The sequence below is a fragment of the Pezoporus flaviventris genome, unplaced genomic scaffold, assembly GCF_033815535.1.
Source record: "Pezoporus flaviventris isolate CSIRO_AGI_PZ_B2104156 unplaced genomic scaffold, CSIRO_AGI_Pfla_v1 ptg000005l, whole genome shotgun sequence".
Lineage (NCBI taxonomy): Eukaryota > Metazoa > Chordata > Aves > Psittaciformes > Psittacidae > Pezoporus > Pezoporus flaviventris.
The window spans coordinates 5,518,560-5,538,274 of NW_026892553.1; the positions used below are offsets into that span (position 1 = coordinate 5,518,560).

At 45.8% G+C, this 19,715-nt stretch overlaps 1 protein-coding gene across 3 annotated transcripts in view; it reads left to right on the plus strand.

The window, feature by feature from the left end:
* NEXMIF (neurite extension and migration factor) overlaps positions 1-19,715 on the plus strand; it is a 163,118-nt gene that overhangs the window by 130,219 nt on the left and 13,184 nt on the right. The window contains exon 3 of one of the 3 annotated variants that reach the window (XM_061445774.1): positions 12,495-12,613. The exons of the other annotated variants lie outside the window; for them this stretch is intronic. The gene's annotated coding sequence lies outside the window, so the exon portion shown is untranslated. The remainder of the gene's footprint in view (positions 1-12,494; positions 12,614-19,715) is intronic. 3 annotated transcript variants of the gene reach the window in all.

Here is a 19,715-nt window from a genome sequence, read left to right on the forward strand (position 1 = left end):
ACATGGTTAATCCTTATGTGCTCAGAAACTGTAAGAGTGGCTTAAATCACACGATTTTCGGAAATATATCTTTATTTCTTCTTTGTGTGTGTTGTTTTTTGAGCCTCTGGGTTGCACTTGGTTCCTATTTTCAAGTATTTCTTCGCAGTCTGGTGGGCTAGACACATACTTTTGTTTTAGGTGAGGCTGTCATGTCAGCGCTCGACTCCAGGAGCTCAGGCATTCAGAAAAGACACCAAACAGAGCTGATCACATTGGGTGAGCTGGAAGCACTAAATTTAGATCATTTAAAATCCCTCACTTTTGCAGCGCTGCTAGATTGTTAACTGAGGTGCAAAAAAAGGATTGAAGTACTTTGTGAGTTTCAAATTGATAGCATCCTTTTAAATCTTAGCATAAATTCAGTGGCGCTTCACCTCCCTCCCACAATCGGATCTAAAGAGTGAGGGGAACGGTGTCATTTTTTTTTCCCCCCAAGCTATACAAAGAACACATTTCAGGGATGTATTAATGAAATATTAGCAAATCAATGCCAGGAAAAGCAACAGTATAAGCTCTAAGAGAAATCTCTGCTGGTAGGCAGGGGAGTTACAGCAGTGACCTGTCACAACTGAGCCAATTCAACCCAGAGATCTGGTTGCTATTGAGAGAAAAATATGACTCGCTCAAAGAAAGGAGGACGAAAGCCCTTTAGCACGATGGAGTTGCACTGTGTGTGACACCTGCATTCAGTAATGGGCACGGTGCATAATAGGCAAAGAGATTGTGCAGCAAAACATGCGTCATTTACCTTGGAATAAAGAGGTTTAATTTCTGAAAGGCTCTCAGCACATCTTGAAGTAAATGGGAACCGAGGGCATTTGTCACCTGGCAGACTGAGACACGGAACTGGGCTACTCACCCCGTGTAAATAAACGTTATGGGGGCTCAGGTTTGTGTATGGCAATTTCCCACTTGTCCGTGAGCTAACAGAGCACGGCGGATTCCTGCGGGAAATTGGCTGGACCTGGAGCATCAGCGCAGGGGTGAAGGGTGGATGGGTCACCAGAATCACAACTGGGAGCCTGTTTCGCCCAAGGAGATGCTGAAAAGTCTGGGTTCCTCCCAGCCCCACTTTGCACCCCCCTTGTCCATGCGGTTGAGTGACAGCGCGTTGTCATTCCCTAGGTCTGAGCCATGGGGCTCATGAGCATCCTCTGCACCACAACCCATACCCTAGTAGTTATGACACGTAGCTGTAGGGGTTTCTTCATGTAGGAGAACAAACCTGTTGTCATAGGTTATTTCCTTGATGGAAACCTCTCTGTTAAAAGACCATGAAATGTTTAATATTCTCAGACTTTAAAGATGTCTTCAGTCAACGTGAACCTCGGAGATCTTCGCCCTGAGCTGTGATTTCCAGTTACTTCCTTGCTTCTTTGGGTTTGGCTTTTTTTGCTGCAGTACTTGGCAGAAACCCCAGTACCTACGTGCACGGTGAGCTGAGCCCTATCTGTTTTCCAGCACAGGTTTCCATTCTTTCAGATCTCTTTTTCTGGGCACAGTTGTTCTCTTTGCTCTTTCCCATAGGATGGGTTTTAGCTTTGCAGCCAAGGCATCAGCACAACCTTGGCAGGGCCCTGGGCTGCGTTTGATTGCAAAATCATAGCGCTGCAGGATGCCTGGATGCCTGGCCTCTCATCCCATGGGATTTCTACAGCTTCCTAAAGTTATTACACGTAAGTGGGGTCTGTCATTTCTAGCAAGTTATTCCCAGACAAATAGCAGTGAAAATGTTTTATGGACTTAATCACTGTGAGTGTTTTAATTGTTTCTTTTCTTCAGTGCTTAGTTTTTGCTGCGATAAGCCAGTCCTCTGTCAAGACCTTTGTGGTTTTCAGGTAGGGATGAACCTGAAGTAGAAGCCCTCAGGCTGCCATCCATCCCATAAAACCCTTTTAAACCAGGGGTGAGCCAGGCTGTAGCTCTCAGGGTGATACATCCCACTCTGCTTGCTGCTGAAAGGGCTGTTTCCCTATACGGTGTTTTGAAACATCAACAGACTTGGAAATCAACCTTTTCTTTTCACAACCAAAGCCCTTCAAAACTCTGCATCCGGGAGCACACAAGGGGCTGGCCGGTCCTGACAGCTTCTGATCTCATTTAGGTGGTGACAGCTTCCACCTCACCGTGCCCAGGGTAAATTGGCTGGTTTTGAAACAGCTCACATTTCTGTGGGTCTAGTTTCAGCTTTGCAGCCCTAAGCTTACCACAGCCCATTTATCAGTTCCTGCTCAGAGATTTTTAGCATGCACTGGGATATCATGTCGGTTTAGCAAACAGGCAGAGAGACATGCTGCCCAATACCTTCTCCATTAACCTCTCCAGCGTGGCAAGCCAAAAGCCATCACTTTAAATTGCTGCAGGCCTTGTCCTGCTGTGAAAGCAGCCTGTCCCCTGTGCTTTAGATATACTTCCACATGCCAATCCCCATTTTTAAGATTCAGGGTGAAAAACCAGGCTCTGCCTGCTGCATCATTCACAGCATCACCTCTCCGTGGTAATGACAGGGATCCTCTAAGTGACTTCAAGATGTCTTTCCTTAAGATGTCTTTTCCTTAAACAAGAACCATGGACACAGCTAGAGGACTAGTTTAAGACCTAATTTCTGCATTGCTCTGAAGTTTTTTCAGTGGGTCATTGCTCTTCTCTTTCTTGCTAAGAGATAGGCTTGCTTTTTCGTGTTGGTGTCTGCTAGATCATAGGGGAGATCCTCTCCCATTCTTCAATCAGGAAAGCATCTCCATTTCATCAGCAGAAAGCCTGCAGTGACAGCAGCATGTATACTGTGGTGCTGTAGCAGCACAAGGTGGGGCACCCAGCATCTCTGCCCACTCACCTTCATCCCTACCATGATACCAGGAAGAAGCTCTTCCCTGTGAGGGTGCTGAGGAACAGGGTGCCCAGAGAAGCTGTGGCTGCCCCATCCCTGGCAGTGTTCAAGGCCAGGCTGGACACAGGGGCTTGGAGCAAGCTGCTCTAGTGGAAGGCGTCCCTGCCCGTGGCAGGGGTTGGAATTGGATGAGCTTTGAGGTCCCTTCAGCCCAAACCAGGCTGTGGTTCTATGATTCCTTCAGGCTCTTGTGTTGCAACTGCATTTTGTTCAGCAAAGGGATTTGTTCAGTTCCTGCTTTGGAGCTGTAGGCAGTTGTGCAGGCAGAGCTCACTGGAGGTCCTGGGCCACAGCAATGGTTTGGTTGCTTCCCATCCCACTCCCAGCAGACTGCCTGCCCCTCTTTCCTTGCAGCCTCCATTCCCACCAGCTCCTGCTCCCGCTCCCGCTCCCAGGGGCAGAATTGCTTGTTTACTGCAAGTGAGATGCCCACACATCATTTCCTTTAACCGAGATACCTTTGAAAGAATTTCTACAGACTGAATTTGTAATGCACGTCTGGGAGCATTTTTTTCCATGGTTATTAGCCCTAACGGAATCCCAGGTCATTTTTAGGCAGCCCATTATCGTTGTGATCCAGATCCAGAGCTCTGCACTCATTTCCAGGAGGCTACATCTTCAAAATGAACTTCCTCATTTTGGGGTGGACCATCCCCAGCACTGATCCCTGGGGGTCATTTCCCCTGTGCCACGGGAAGAGTTTGGGTACAAAACTCAGGCTCTTCTCCCAGACCAGTGTTTAGCCAATACACATTTTACACATATCTTTGGTTTTAAAACCTTGCTGTGTGGTTTGGGTGCATCTTGGCTTTCAGCTTTGTTGGCTTTATGTAGTAGGGATTTTGCTGTTATTTTTTCATGCACAGGTCTACCTGCAGCTCTTGCAGTGGTACCTAGCCTCTTTCCATCAGCAAATACGTGTGTGGTCCTGAGCTTTGAATGGAGGCAGCTCTCATTGCAGGTTTCTGGTTTTCTGTAAGATCTTGATGACATCAGATCTGAAAAGGTGGATCTTTGCACTGCCCATTCCTCATGTGACATAAAACTGCATGCAGAATTGAAGCTGCAGCATCAAGCTTCTCAGGTCCTCATTATTATAGGTAAATCTAAAGAGATGAGGGCGGCCTAATTGAATGATTCAGTATAGATACTCCTTAACTCAAAAGATACAGAGATGCACCGAAGCATATAGGACTCTGCTTTGTCCCTGGACACCATCCCTGTCCCTTACTCTGATTTTAATGAGGTTAAATAAAACCTGCACAACAAATTTTACTGGACTTCCATCAAATTGCCGAACAATGGCACCACTTATGGTGCATACAAATACATCTTTCCACTCTCCGATGGAAAGTAATTTATCAACAAGTGGTCCTTGTCCCTGTACATGGAAAGGCTTTGTAAAATACACTTTTTACAGCAGGCTATGATTTGTACAACGTGTTTCTCTGTTACAAATACACTGTATTTCATTTTAAAATGTTAAGATGCAGAGTGAAAAGGAAGCATGTAGTTTTGAATAATTTTTGAACGGGAAAGGTATCCATTGTGCAGAGCCACCTTGAAATGAATAGATCTGCATTAAACGTGTTCTTGAACTTGACGATGGACTTTGATTTAATCCATTGTAGAGGATATTTCACCAATGTAAGTGAAACGCATGGAAAGGGAGAACTGGGTGATTTATCCTTCCCTATTGACCTCTGTGTTTATCAGCCAGTGGCGAGGGTATTGTTCCCCTTCCCCTTTTATCTACTGTTTAGGCCAGTCAGCAACTGGGACACCCATCAGCAGATGGGAAGTAGGTTCTTCTGCCTGAAGGTTTCCAAGCCGTGGAAAAGCCATTTGCCCCATGCCTGCTGATGCTTGCCCCATGCAAACAGCCTGGACACAGTGAATCCCCTTCCCAAGCAGGGTCCTGGCCCTTTGCCTGAGCTTGGAGAGCCCCATGCACTGAAGTTGAGCCATGGCGGTAACATGGACCAGCCTCAGGTCTGTGCCCCTGCTTGGAGTGTGAAGGATGATGTTTGGTTTATCTAAATGAAGTTTTTTAAGCTGGGGGGTTTAAACTTAACTGATGAGCTGGCAAATAACGCACTTTTCAAAGCATGCTTCACGGTGTCATCATGTCTCCATGACAAAGGAGCTCTCGCCTTGGAGCTGGAATTGGTGCCCCAAGTTCTCCAGGCCCTGGTGGGAGATGCTGGGATCTCAAGGATGAGAGTGAATGGAGCAGAATGAAAGGAGCCAGCTGTTCCACTGCAGTCTTTCCTTTCAGGCTGTTAAGAAACAGAGGAGAATATGATGCTTCCTAAAGCTTTTTGGGTTTAGAGCTGGGGGAAGGCAGAGCTGCACAGGGCTGGAGGGCACATGGAGGCACCCATGTGCTCAGAGCCGATCCCCGTCTTGTCTGTCTCCGGTAAAAGGATTTTGAGGCAACTTGTCATAAGAGGAATTGTAAATCTCCTCCTCGTTCTCTGTCTGTCAGTGTTCCCTTGGAGGGATACATTATTTTTCAGCTGTATGAGTGGCCTTTCCCAGGTACTGTTGACACTCTCATTTTCCAAACACAGGGCTGCAGCTCTGCCCCAGTGAGCTGCCTGTGGCAGGCGGGTGGCCTCTTGTTATTGTTGAACTGGTGCGAGCAGCCATCTGGAATCTGGAGCCAGATCACTGCAGAGGGGGAGCAAATAGGCAGGCTGCAGCATCCCCATATGAGCAAGATGAGGGATCCAGAGCAGGCAGCCGCAGCTCAGCACCTCCTGGCTGTTCTTGGTTTTCTGTCTCAGCACTGATGTTATTTGAATGTGGTTACGTGGCTGTGATTAGCAGAGCAATTTGCAGCGCGTTCTTCAAAATTGCCAGTCAATTTGAGCTCAGAATAGATGAAAGCTCCCTCATAAGCAATGTCTCCTGCCCCCAAAAGTGCTAAATAGTTTGGATTTGCGGTGCCTGTATGGAGGTGCGGGTTCCCCAGGCTCCTGCCTTGTCCGCCTTCTAATTGCAGATAGGAGTGTAAGAGTGTTAAACCTAAAAGGGAATAAGGTGTTGCATGGATTTTGTTAAATCCCTTGAAGATGGACATGGGGTGGGGAGGGTGCATCCTTCCCACCTCCTTTTATCCCATCAGTACAGCTGGCTGTAGGGTTTAGAAGAGAAGCTACTTGCTCCTCCTTTAGATAATAAATGTACCTCCTGGTCATCTACTGTTCCTCTGAGGGTGGAAGCAGTTGGGTTTTGTCCCAGTCAGGCTGGTACTGGTGGCACCGAGTGCCTGAGTGATGTGAACCACAGCTACTGATGGCACTGTGCAGCCACCTTGACATCACCATTCTTCCCCAGTGGTATCTCCACTGCCAAGCCAGAGCCTTTTTCCTTTGGAAATGGAGCCAAGCAGCCTCCTTTTTCCTTGTATTTCCCCTTTTGTTGCAGTTTGCAGGGGTCTGTATTGAATATCAGCCATCGTTTTGTTAGGTAGGTGGAGAATTTGGTTGAGGTAGCATTGGGTGCCCATCCATCACTTGTGTCCTCTTGAAAATTGAGATGTGCTGCTCTTTGGGCATCCTTGTAGCCAGACATTCCCACTAGGGGGTTCTCCCTTAAAGCTTGTCATGCCTTTGAGGGCCAGGGCAGCAGAGGCAGGTGATGGAGGGGTGGGTAACAGCGGGGACATGAGCAAAGCACACCCACAGAGGAAAGCCTCAAGGTGCATCGTATGTGTTGCTTTTGCAGAATACTGTGTTTGTAGCAGCTGTCTGCACCTCTACAGAGACAGCAGATACCCTCATGCTCACAGTGTTCATGTAAGAGCCGGATTCCTCCCTCCAAGCCTGGTTTATTCAAGGTGAGTGTCGGTGGCCCCGGTATGTGCACTGCTGGAGGGCTGCAGTGCTCAGTCTCTGGGCAGAGTTTGCCTGATTGGATTGCATGTCATGACTGGGTGTCTTTGAAGAGCAAGCCCTGTTTCCAGCCATGTCATGACGGGAATTCCAACAGATTCATTTTTATCTCAGGTACAGCATCAAATCAGCAACCTGAGCAACCTGCTCTAATGGAAGGGGGTTGGAGGTAGAGGAGCTTTAAGGTCCCGACCCAAACCATTCTATGATTCTATGATGAGTTATCTGTGATCTGGTCTTGGTTTTCCAGGAGAATCGGTAGGAAAACAGGAATTAATCCTTTGGTTTGCATTCAATAGGCTGCTTTTGGTTTGGCTTTGACTTTCTCAGCCTCGTTCTTTAGGGTGTGAGGCTCAGAAGTTTATCTAGAGATAAGATGGGATTTTTTTTAGCTTTACCAAAGAGAAGGAGGGGTTTTTATTTTTAGCAGTTCCTGTGGTTTCCATCATTGCTCCCAATTTAGCCGGGATACTTGGGAAATGACACTAAAGTGTCCTTGAGGCTGGGGACACATCACTGCTGACTTCTGAGAAAGTTTAAAAAACAAGACAGATTGTTTAATTTTGAGGAAAAACGGCAAAAATCCCATTTTGTGGAAAGCAGAGCACTCAGCGGGGCTTTGCATGAGGCAAAGACAAAGCAGCAGTCTTAAAACATAGAGCGGAGACAAGGTTTCCCTCCCCGCTGCACCATGCCTTGCCTCGCTCATATTGGGAGCGCAGATTTGGATACAAATCTTTTATTTTTACTGAAGAATTGATTTCATGGCTGCCCTAAGTGAATAAAGCTGTGATGTATTAACTAATGTCAGCCATAGGATGTTTACCTATTTGTCTTTGCTGCAGTGTTGCCCCTAGTATTTTATTCCTCTCTTCTCCGAGACTCGTTAAAGTTGCAAACATAACCAGGGTGCTCCTAATGAAACAATTGCAGCCGAGCGGCCCGATGTGCACAGGAACACCTCCAGCAAAAGCTGATAAATGCTTTTGTTTATGATTTCTTTTCTCTTCCTGCTCTGTTTGCATGGAGAAGGGATGGGGAAATGTATTGGCTTCCTCTTAGTTGTAACAAAGTTTAACAAAAAGGGGAATAATGGGTGCCGGGAAGCAGGGATGGGGAGGTGGTTGTGGGACCTGCAACTGGAGCATCGCTGGGGTAGTGGCACATGTATGGCTGGGTGGTGCGTTTTCAAGGGAACTGTGCTGAGGCTGGGGGCAGCTGGTAAAGGGTCTGTGGTCCCCAGCAGCTCCCTGGTGAGAATCACAGAACCCCAGAGTGGTTTGGGTTGAAGGGACCTTAAAGCTCATCCAGTTCCAACCCCTGCCCCAGGCAGGGTCACCTTCCACTAGACCCAGTTTCTCCAACCTGTGTCCAACCTGGCCTTGAAAACTGCCAGGGATGGGGCAGCCACAGCTTCTCTGGGCACCCGGTGCCAGCGCCTCAGCACCCTCACAGGGAAGAGCTTCTGCCTAAGAGCTCATCTCTATCTCCCCTCTGGCAGGTTAAAGCCATTCCCCTTGGCCTGTCCCTACAGGCCCTTGTCCAAAGCCCCTCTCCAGGTTTCCTGCAGCCCCTTTAGGCACTGGAGCTGCTCTAACGTCTCCCCTTCAGGAGCCTTCTCTTCTCCAGGCTGACCCAGCCCATCTCTCTCAGCCTGGCTCCAGAGCAGAGCTGCTCCAGCCCTCACTGCATCTCCATGGCCTTCTCTGGACCCACTTGAGCAAGTCCATTTCCTTTTTGTGCTGGAGTCCCCAGAGCTGAACACAGTACTCAGGTGGGGCTTCACGAGAGTGGAGTAGACAGCAGAATGCTGGCGGGGCTGCATATGTTGGATGGGGAGCATGTCTCCCTTGTATGTGGGGTTTGTGAGAGGAGCCCAAAGCACCAAACTGCTTTTCCTTTCATTCCTACATTGAAGGAATTTGCATCCCAGGAAGGGCTCTGTGCATGATAAGAATAACTCAAGTTCCTGAGCTGCATGGTGGTGAAGGGCTGGCTTTCCTGGTGCCATACAGCTGTACAAACACAGCTCCATACACATCTCCTGCTCCATTCCAGGCGCTGCCGGCCCTGAGCTGGTGGGATGAGTGGCCAGAGCCACAGCAGCAGCAGATTGTGCTGGTGGCTTCACCCCAGCTCAGTGCTTGGGCAAATGGCTGCTGTGATTTGTACCTCTTTGTGCCCCTGTAAGCCAGTGCCAGGAGTGTTCCAGTCCTCTGGTGTGGTGGTTATTAATGCAGAGGGAGCATTTTGGGAGTCCCAAGCTGGTTGATTGGTATAGCAGGGTTTGAATTCTGCGCTGAATATGACTAATAATCCATGACCTGGCTGTGATTATAGATGAAAGAAAGCTGATGAAGAGACCCTGCAGTGGCACAGAAAGGAATTAGACATTGTCTAAAGCCAGGGCAGTGCTGGAGCATTTGGATTTCACATCTGAGATTCATGGGTGAATAATTCAGCACTTGAAAAAATGCTTCAGCCACAGTGTGACATCTCCACATCTTCTTTCAGTGATATCCAAGACTTTAACTAAACATCGCTTCCCAGGGAGCTGGGGCAGCTGTCCAGATATTTCTCCTCTTAAATATCAGCATTCCAGATTGTTACCTGGATACGGATGGGGATTTTGGACCGATATCTTAGGAGCTGCAGTCTCTCTTAATGCAGGATTTTACCTTCAGAAATCGCCTTCAGCAGTTGGCGGAACCCAAAATCTTTCCAAGTGGAAATTAAGAGATGTAGCTTTACATTTAATTGAGGCTATTGTCTAGTCGGGTGAACTGCTAAGGCATGCAGAGCGGGGGAGAGGGGTTGTCTGGGAATTCTAAATAACTGAACCAGCTCTCAGAGGCAAGTGTTGGCAGATTTATTAAATCTGAATAGGAAAGTGGAGGAAAAGTGGAATGCGTATAAACCAGCCTTGTAAAATGGCTTGCTGGTTTAGAAATGCAGGAGTCCTATAACCTAAACCCGCCACTGTATTTTAAAGCTAAATACAAGGCTATTAAATCTCTGCATTTGAATGGTGAGGTATAACCCTCCGGAAGTGTAAGCGTTAAAGTGTTCATACAACCTGAACTCTGCTTCCTCCAGTGTATACATTAGAATAAGTCTTTAAATAAATGATCACATGTTATTCCTCACCTAATTCATCCTGAATTATTAGCTAAAAATGGATGGTACCTTATAGCTGTCATCAATTCAGGCTCCTTATCAGACCTAATAAATTCTTTTCTCAGCCTGATAAGTGTTTTGATCATCTGCTTTTCCTACCTACCCTTATTCCCTTTTTAGCCAGAAGCATTCTCTCCTTTAGATGCACATCACGGGATGAGACTAGGAAGTTTTTCTGCACATAAAATTTGGTGGTCCAACTGTGTCAGCTGTAGGAAACTACTAACACTGTTATGAAAATATGCATAAGTCAGTGGGGACTGTCGTTTCTCTCAGTGTAAGTCACTTTTGGCTTCACCTTGCCTGGCAGACCCAATGCACTAAGGTGGTCTCTGGGAAAAAATGATGATGATGTATTTAAGGGCTGCTACCCAGTTGTGTAATTAAAGGTTTTGAAAGCAAAAGCAAATGATCAGAAGTAACCCCAGCTTTGTACTCTGGAGCTAAGAAGCACAGGCTTTCCTTTCCCAACGCAAGAAATATGCAGGAATTGCATGAAGTTGAAGGTTTTAAAAGGAAATCATATGGAAGAGCCCATCTGCTATCAATACAGTTATTTGTATGTATATAAAAAGGAAAAAACCTTCTAAAACTTAGGCTGTTTATGAAGGATCTGTCTAGAAACTTGGATATAATGGCTGAAGGATCTTTGTCTTTCATATCCCTGAAGAACATCACCCTTTTAATCAGGGTCTCTCACCTTTGCCTCCTCTCTAACCATCTGCTTTCTGTAGTTCTCAAAGCTGATGGTGACTTGCATTTTAGTACCTCGCATGTCCCATGGTAAGGGAACTGTAGTGAGGAGAGGAAATAAGCCCTTCTGCCTGCAGGCAGCTCCTTGTTTCATAGTTAATAGGAGGAGTAAATATCCTGGAGAGGAGGTTCAGTGGAGGAACTGGGCTGGGCAGAGCTCACCTGAGGGTCCAGCTTTTGCGATGGAGCTTCCTTCCACCCATCACATCTAGGCACTGCAGTCATAGGGGGAAGGAGCCCCTGCCATTGCCGTGAGCAAGGATTGTCCATGCAGTGCTCCTTGCGGCAGTGCTTTGCTTAAACATGGGAGGAACGAGCCCTTCCTCCTCCTGCTCCAGCTTAATTCCTTAATTCCTTCTTGTGCCTGAGCCAGCCACTCACTTGTTTGCCCTTTAGATCTGTGCTTTCATGAAAATGACGTATACTTGAGAAATTAACACTTTTTAACCTGAGTCCACGTTGGCCAATTGCTAATAAGAGGCAAATGAGCTTTGCTGAGATTCCTTTTTTCCTACAATGTTTCTAATTTGAAGATATTAGAAAAGAGAAATGTTTACCCCACTAGGGTTACTGCAAATATCCTGACGAGCTTTCATATCCTCCTCCAGCACCAGGCAGCGTAATTGCTCTCCTTAGTCCAAACTTTAATATATTACAAATTTGTACAGTAAAAAAACCTCCTCTTTTCTTCTATTTTTAAAGCTGGTGGTTAACAGGGATGAGAAGAGAGTGTTTCTGATGGGGAACCTTAAGAAGTCAAGAAAAAGGTGATCGTAAAGTTTAGGACAATCTCTTCTTCAACATCCCTCTGTGAAATCCCATTTCCTCGTGCTCTTCTGGCTCCGTGTTAATCCATATCTTTAAACAAGATTTTACACACCCTTCTTCAGCTGGGTTATTTGATAAAATCCAGTGTGCAAGGGACTGTAAAACATCCCCTTTCTTAGTAAGCTTCTGTAATATTAATGCACTTGACCTTGGGCTCTCATATTTCCTGATTAAGTTCATAGGAAGAGTTTGTTAAGCTTGTAAGATATGTCTTGTACACGTGTCCATAAAGACTGCAGCAGGAAGAGAATTTTGGTGATAAGTTCATTTAAATGAAGCAATTCTGCCCATCAAGAACTCCCCATCCCAAACTGTTCTTTTATGGCTTTTGTTATTTTAGATTAGACTGATACCTAATTAGCTTTGGAGAGATCCTTGTGGTATTGTAAGGTTAATACCCCAGTAGGGCACTGACTTTTCAACCTTTGCAGATTTATGTGACTTGGGGTTTTTAATCATTCCAGCCTGATTTTCTCAGAAATAAATGCAGGCCCTTAACATTTCTGATTTAGCTTAACTTTGTATCTGCAGGCTGAGTGGAAACTGCATGTTTGGAATTACAGTTGTTCTTAAGGTGGAAAGGCAGAAAGCAGCGTTATGGGCTGCCTTTGGGCAGCCTTTTCTTCTTCTACCTGTAATTGCTGGCAGGTCAGTGACAGCAGTGGGTATTGCTCATATTATCCTCATCAAGGCAACACCTCATGCTAGAACAGCAAGAGCAGCTCTGCTTGACAAAGCAAAAACGTAACTTCTCAACTCATCTCTAGAGAAAAACGCTTCTTTCACTCTTTTCCCATTCACTTTGGCCTGAGACTTCGCTGTGGTATCCTGCACGTTATTTTTGTAGCTATCATGTAGTGTGTCAAGTGCCCTCTTCATTCTATCAGCAGTTTGTCCGCCTACAGCGAATCCGGAGTGATCCGGAGTCACCCCCCAAGCTCGGACACCGCCTGGCCATCTGCCAATGTGACAACTCACGCTCGGCATGGGCATCAGTTGGTGAAGTGAGTCTATAGGACACAAAGTAGGTACAATCTGTCACCTGTGTGCTTCCTACAGCTCTCTTCGGTCCCTTCCAGTGGGAGGGAGTATCACCTCCATGCCTAATCTAATTAAGCAGAGCCATTGAAACAATACAGAGCCCTTAAAATTCAGCTGTGAACCAAGGTGGATCTGCTTGCTTATCAGTCTGTGGGTAAGTGGTGGGATCTGCTTCCCACTCCCTTGTGGGGTTGTTTAAAGACTTTCTCTCCTGGTTCTGGCTGAGGCAGGATTTTACCTCTCGTACAAGCTAGAATTGATGGTTGAGAGAAGAGGCCCCTCTTAAAGTTGTCCAAAAGTGTCTGTTTTCTCTCCCAGGTGAACTATAGTTTTCCTTGGTATCTCTTACAAGCAGGATTGACAGCCTGTTTTAGCTTCTCCCTGGCTCACCTAGCATTTGTTTCAGAGAATAAGTTAATTTGCTTTACTGATTTGCACAACAGTTTACCTCTGATTCCCAGTATAGGGTGATGTTTTGGGACCTCTCTGCCAGTTTTTGAACCCCAGGATTGGAAGGGCCTCAATCCTGGGCCACTGTGGTTGTCTCTTGTTTTGCTTTTCTGGTATATTGCTGCGGGGGGTGGTTTGTGACTTACGGTTTGTTAGTAAGCTTTGTTAATGAGCTCTTCACTCTCTTCATGGCCTTGCCAGCCTTCCATTGCAATTAATTGATTTGATCTTAGATACTCCTGAAAATCTTTGTATGTATCTGGTGCTGAGAGGCAGCATAGGGCAGGTGTGCGCTATTCCCAAGTATTGGGTGTATTTGAGTTCCTGTCTACTGAAGTCAGCTCTGCTAGGACATAATTAAACCTGCTGATTTATGACCCTCAGGGAGCTATATAGAGTGTTTCAAGTCCTAAGATATGTGCCTGTGCTGCGGAGAAGTGAGATCAGGGTTCTTCCTCTTTCAGATATATTCAGGTCTTGCTCTTCCAACAAATATCCTCCTTTTCTCCGTTCTTTACAGTTTCAATGTATCAAGAGCTAAGGTTAGGAAATCCCTAAAATCCTCTCTTGCCTTCCCTCATCCCATCCCAGACAAAGATAACCTGCTTCTCTAAATACAGTAGAAATCCTAACAAGCTGCAAAAAGAAGGAGCTAACCCTGGCTCGATAGCTGCTGCTGTTAATTTTCTTCTAAGGTGACCTTTGCTCAGGGGGGACCAGGAGTCCTCATCCAGCAGCCTGTCTGCTAAGACAGAAAGGATGTATTTAGCTCATGAAATTACAAGCCTGTCCTGGGGATCAAGTGGCAGTTGTAGCTGTCACAGTTTTCATCACTGATTTTTTTAATAGGCTTGTACCAGTGGCTTAATACTAGGTCTGTCATCAGTTGTAAAAGTGTTTTTCTTTGGATAAGGCTATTCTTTTTAGTAATTGTAGAGATGTTTTACTTTAGGCCATCTCAGCTAAACCAAAGTTTGTTTTCTTTTTCATTTTCAGAGATGAAAATCTAGCCCTCAGCTTGCCAGTGCTTTTCAGATCTACACAGTGGTGATGCTAATTATTGCTTCATTTCCTCCTGACCAAAAAGAAACCCTGCGACTCTTCTTCATAGCCCTCCCTTGCTCTTGGTACCCAGGAATCCTCTTTGTGCTTCTTGACCCTAAAATCGGGTGTACTCACTTAAACCCTCACAAGTTTACCTGGGCTCCTCACCTGCATTTCCTCACTCTTGTTATTCCCAGGGGAACAGTTCTCTGGTCCCACAGTGTGAAAAGGGATATTTGTTTTATCCCACATCTAGTGAAAAGGGACATCAGTTTCTTCCTTACTTGAGTCACCAACTTTCTAACAGGTTCCCCACTGGCATGTCAGAGGATGTGGTGTCGAGTTGTGCTCTTCCAGTGCTGGTGTCCTTTGGTTTTGGACTTGGACTGTCTATTTCCCCCCCCCCATTTTCTCAGTCTCTCTGTTCTCCACATTACTACTTGAACTTCTATATCCCTGTGAGGTTCCCCCTCTCCCCAGTTACTGCCCTATCCCTTGCACACTCATAGTGCAATCATTCTTTACTCCCTTTCTCTGTATTTTGGTACTCTCTCATCTTTTGGGTTCAGCTCTCCTTTCCCTAATACAGTACAGTATTATGCTGAAATACACCATATTTCAGACATTCCCTCATGTATTTCAGCTTCTCAAGGATTTTAATTGCTGCCTTTTTCCCTTTATGATATACTGCTGTTCTTGATGTGTGAGAATACATTTACAGAGAAAGCTCCTTCTGTATTTTACCTGTGCTTTGTCAGGAAGGCTATAATTTTGTTCACTTCCTTCCTTTTTCCTTCAAGTTGTTTGTGACAGGTCTGAAACACCTGCACCTTATGTCCTCCCAGAGTAAGATCGGAAACTGTCATTTATTTCAGAGTCGGCTCTAAAACAGGCTGCTCTTCATATCCTATCTTGGGGTCTGCTGGAGTTAGGGCTTGGGCTCTGTGATAATTGTTGCATCTGCTTTCAGCTGAGGAAAAAGTGGAGGCTTGCTATGAATATTAACAAGCCATCCATCCTTTACACCTTCTGGGAACACACTACTTCTTAAAATTGTTTCTTCTTTTCATGGTTTTTGTGTTCTCCATTTTCTCTACAAGCTCTTTTAGTATCAGTTTCATTTTTTTTATCCCTCACATTTATTCCTGAATTGAGGCTTTTATCTGTATTTATCATTCAATCACATTGGAACTCGATGGTCTTCAGGTCCTTTCCAACCCCCTGCCATGGGAAGAGACACCTTCCATTAGACCAGGTTGCTCCAAGCCCCCTCCAACCTGGCCTTGAACACTGCCAGGGATGAGAAGTGTCAGTCTGAACCCATTACCTATCACTACAGGCCCTGATGGAGAGTCCTAGGTTGCTGAACCTATTCTCAGCTAATGCTGACTCTAGCAAACCTTACCTTCTTTAGGTGTAGATGTCTCACTGCTGGGATTGACCCACAGAGGCCTTCTTTGTTTTCTGTTTCTCCTTCACTTGACCTTTTCTCCTATGTGCTCACCATCATTGATATAAAAACCCCAGGGAACTGCTGAGAGATATGATTTCCTATGAGTTTTTCCTGGGAAGATAACTTTAGAACCAGAATCCTTAAGTCCAACATCCCTTTTATGGACTAGAGAATGACTTCATGATGGGCAGAGCAGGAGGATGGTTTTGTAGTGTACTTTTCCTTACAGATTTCACCTTTCCAACCCTGTTGGTTCTGGAAACTTCATGTACTCTTTATATCTTTTTTCTTGTCATGGTGCTGGGCAAAATTCAGAGACCCTTGGCCTAAATAAACATGTAAATCCTTGAAAAAACAGGTTTACTTAGAGCCATACTTTTAGGCTTCGTAGTAAAATACATCCCCATCTGCTGGCAAATGAAAATTTTGTCACTTCACCCACCAGTTATCAAATTATAGTGAAAAAAAAACAAGGATCAAATGGAATCCCTGGAATAAATCTGGGAATTTCAGAAGCTGGTAGGAAAACAGCATCCTTCAGGTCAGGAAGAGAGCTGCAGCAGCTCCTGGGGTGTGATGGGATCGTTGCCCCACCACACATTTTCCATGGGAAGATCTCTATCCTATGTCCTACCCAGGTTTTGTCAGGACTAAAAGGAAAACCAGCCCAAGGGCGGTGGGAGGAATAGATAAAGGAAAAGAAGACAACAGAAAACCACTTGGCTATCTCCCTCTGCAGAGGTCTCGCTGCCCACTTGAGCTCAGGAGGAGGCGCGTGATGGGGTGGCCTCGCTTTCGAGAGGAGCTGTGCGCTCAGCGATGCAGCCTGGAGGGGCAGGAAATGTGGTTCTTCGGGAGAGCTTGTTTCCATTTACAGCTGATCCCTGGCAGATGCCCCTGAACTCTTGCTTTGTGCTTCTGCAGGAGAGTTCGTGAAGTCCTGCAAGAGCAGGAGACGCCGTTGTTAGGAAGAGCACAGCACGTTCAGCATTCATTCGTGCCACGGGTAGAACTGAATTCCCTTCTACTATTACTCCACTGAATATAAAAAATCCCGGAGACATTTACATGGTATTTCTTTTTAAGTATATAATGTTTTCATTCAAAAGTATCATAATTCTTAAAAGACCTGTCAGAGGCTCTGACATGTAATTAATTTCTCTAAAGCTCTTTTTTTGAAAGCTACAACTGCATATATGGAACACCTGCGCTTATTCACAACTCTGCAGGAGAAAAAGCCACGTCTTCTCCTTCGCTTTCTTCCCCCACTTCTCCATAAAAAGATTTTCCTTCACTTTCGCTACTCCCTCTCCATCTACCCTCATGATCTACAACAAATAAAAAGCACTCAGTATATAAAAGCTGTGTGTAAATAGGAACTGGCACATTGGGTTTTTGTCTGGGTGCTGGTGACCTTTTGTTTATTCAGCTTTAAGCCGAAACACTCTTGCAACTTTAATTATGGAAGAGCTATTGCTAACCCCTAATCTAGTCCATCTAATATAATTCCCATATGTGTAGGTGGGCTTTCAGTCAGTCGAGTAGGCTGTTTATTTTTACCTGGTAGATTATTTTTTTCTCCTCTGCTTGGGAGGAGAGTATTAAGCTTTAACAGTATAATGCTGGTGCCCAGGAAATACGAACAAGGAGATGTTCACCTAGCTATGGAGATATACATACATATATATATATATGTATATATACACACGTGGCCAAGCACTGATTAGGTGGTGGTCATGGCTAGCTGGCTTTGCTTTATCTCCTGTTAAGTGCTTCCAGGGTGTCACTGCAACCATCACTGCTTCTGCTGGAAAATGCTATCAGCCAAATCACTGCTGCTTCCCAAGGAAGAGTCTGTGGAGAGTCCTCCTTGGGGGGAGGAAATCTGTCCAGCAGGTTCCTTGGCACAATCTATCCTTAAGCCAGCATCTGGGGCACCAGGGGTTTCCAGCTGGAGATGCTGAAGAGCATGTCTCTTCCCATGGCACCTCTGACTGCAGCAAGGTGATGAACCCTTACCTGTACTCTTTGTAAGCCCCCATTCAGGACAGCTGCATGCAATACTGGGGGGAAATGGACATTTTCTAGCTGAGAGAGAAGTAAAGCAGCTTGTTGGTTTCTTTGTAGAGGACAGGCATTGAGCAGATGCATTTTCCCTTCATGGTTGCAGAAATCTGCCTTTGTAAAATTAGTGTTAATAGGAACATGCTTAAATGCAAGGTGTGCAAAAAAAGTGCCAGTTTTAAGTGACCGTAAGGTCCCTCATTTACGTGACTGGAGATGAATGTGGGAACATGTCCAGATGTTTTGGCTTTGTGATTCAGGCATTTCCTCCTCTATTCTATAGGTAAACAACCAGCATTCCTTGATTTCCTTTCCGATAGGGAGCATTGCTCGTGTTGCTGTTGCTCTTCATACCCTGTTGAATTTACAGAAGAAGAAATAATCTGGTTTTACTCCAAAGAGCATCACCAGAAGGAATGTTTTACCAGGATATTGCTGTATTGCTGAGCAGAGGGAGCTAGTGGGGCCTCAGCTGGGACACTGGCTTTTGTTCTCTGACTGCGTCTGCCTCCACTCCAGCAGCAGCAATGCCTGTAAAACATCTTGAGTATCATGATGAGTATTATGAGAATCAATCTTGAGTGCTTTGTGTTAATTTGCCATCTGGGCTGAAGGGAACCTGCTTGCAAGGCAACAGGAAGGTCCATTTTGGGTGCTGCGTTTGTATTCTTCCAGATTTGTCACTAACAGCTTTTGTACAACCCCATTAGCACAAGCAGTGGGAAAATTGACAGGAACCATGAGGAATGGAGGATTTTCTCAGCTGTGATGCTGAGGGTTTTTCTGAGGCACTTGCCATCGTTTACCTGACTGGAGTCATAGGGCTGAAAGGGATTTCTCTAGGTCACCAAGTCCTGGGTATTGCTGTCATGGGCAACTGCATCCCATTCTTTTGTCCATTAATTTGTCTATCCCGTGCTTACATCTAGTTGAATTATTGTTTAGCTCCACTCCTTGCTTTCTGAGGCTTCTTCCCTTTGATCTCCTTTCTTAGCTCCTATCTTTCTCTCTTGTGCCAGCTCTGATCTTAGCAGACCAATGCCCTAAAGTATGTGGTGCAATCAAAAAAAGCCCTTCTGAATTCTTCCCTGTGACTGAACCACCTGTGACCGTCCTTGCGGCACAGCATGCCAAGCTGTGCTCCTGCCCTCCTTCTCCAGAGACCTGGAGTTCGTGGCTTTGACCATCATCTTCCACACGCCATCCTCTTGCTCCTCCATCCACTCCAGCTCCAGTCAAGTTCATAAACTTCAAGCTGGTGGCTGATTTTCCTCTTGTCAGTTCTTAATAGCATGACCCCCATCATGTACCTCTTCAATGGCTTGATGCTCTCTGAAATCCATGTTCTCTCCCTTTTATACTTCTGTCTGCAGATGGCTCTGTGTACTGTGCCTTCCTTCTACCTGGTGTATTCTCTGCCCGTTGCCTTTATACCCCAGACCTCTCTTGATTTAGTTTTTCTTCCCAGGGACCCAGCTGTTCTCCTCCTCTTTGTTATTCCCAGCCTTCTGTTTCTTCTTGTTCTGCATCACATCAAACCTCTTTGTCAGCTTTTCTTTCGCAGTCGCCGGTGTTTCTCCTTGTCCCTCTTGGGATGCGACCTTTCATGGTCACACTGCTCCCAAATGGTCCCCTTGTTCAGCAGGTCTCAGGGAACGTCACATTGTCTGTGTCATTCGCACTTCATCTCTCTCTGACTGTATGTGAGGATCCCCTGTCTGAACTCTTCTCAGTTCTCTCCAGGTCATTTCTAGAGCTCAGCTCTGCTGTCCGAGTTACTGCAGTTGACTGTGTTGTGCACAGGCACGTCCCCTTTGTTCTTGCATTTCATTGTCTTCATTGTTTTTTCGGAGCTTTGGATTGCGTCCACTGGAAAAGTCCCTTCTGCATTTCCCTCCCCTTCATGCACACACACACCGAAAAATAATAATAGAGGATTAAAAGTCCCACACGTTTCCCCACCTACAAACTCTTTTTCTGCCTCCTTGGCTGCCCACTGCTCACCTTCTCAGTCCATTGCCCAAAATGAGCCCTGCTCTCTCCTTGAAGGCTGGCCATTGAGTATCTGCCAGAA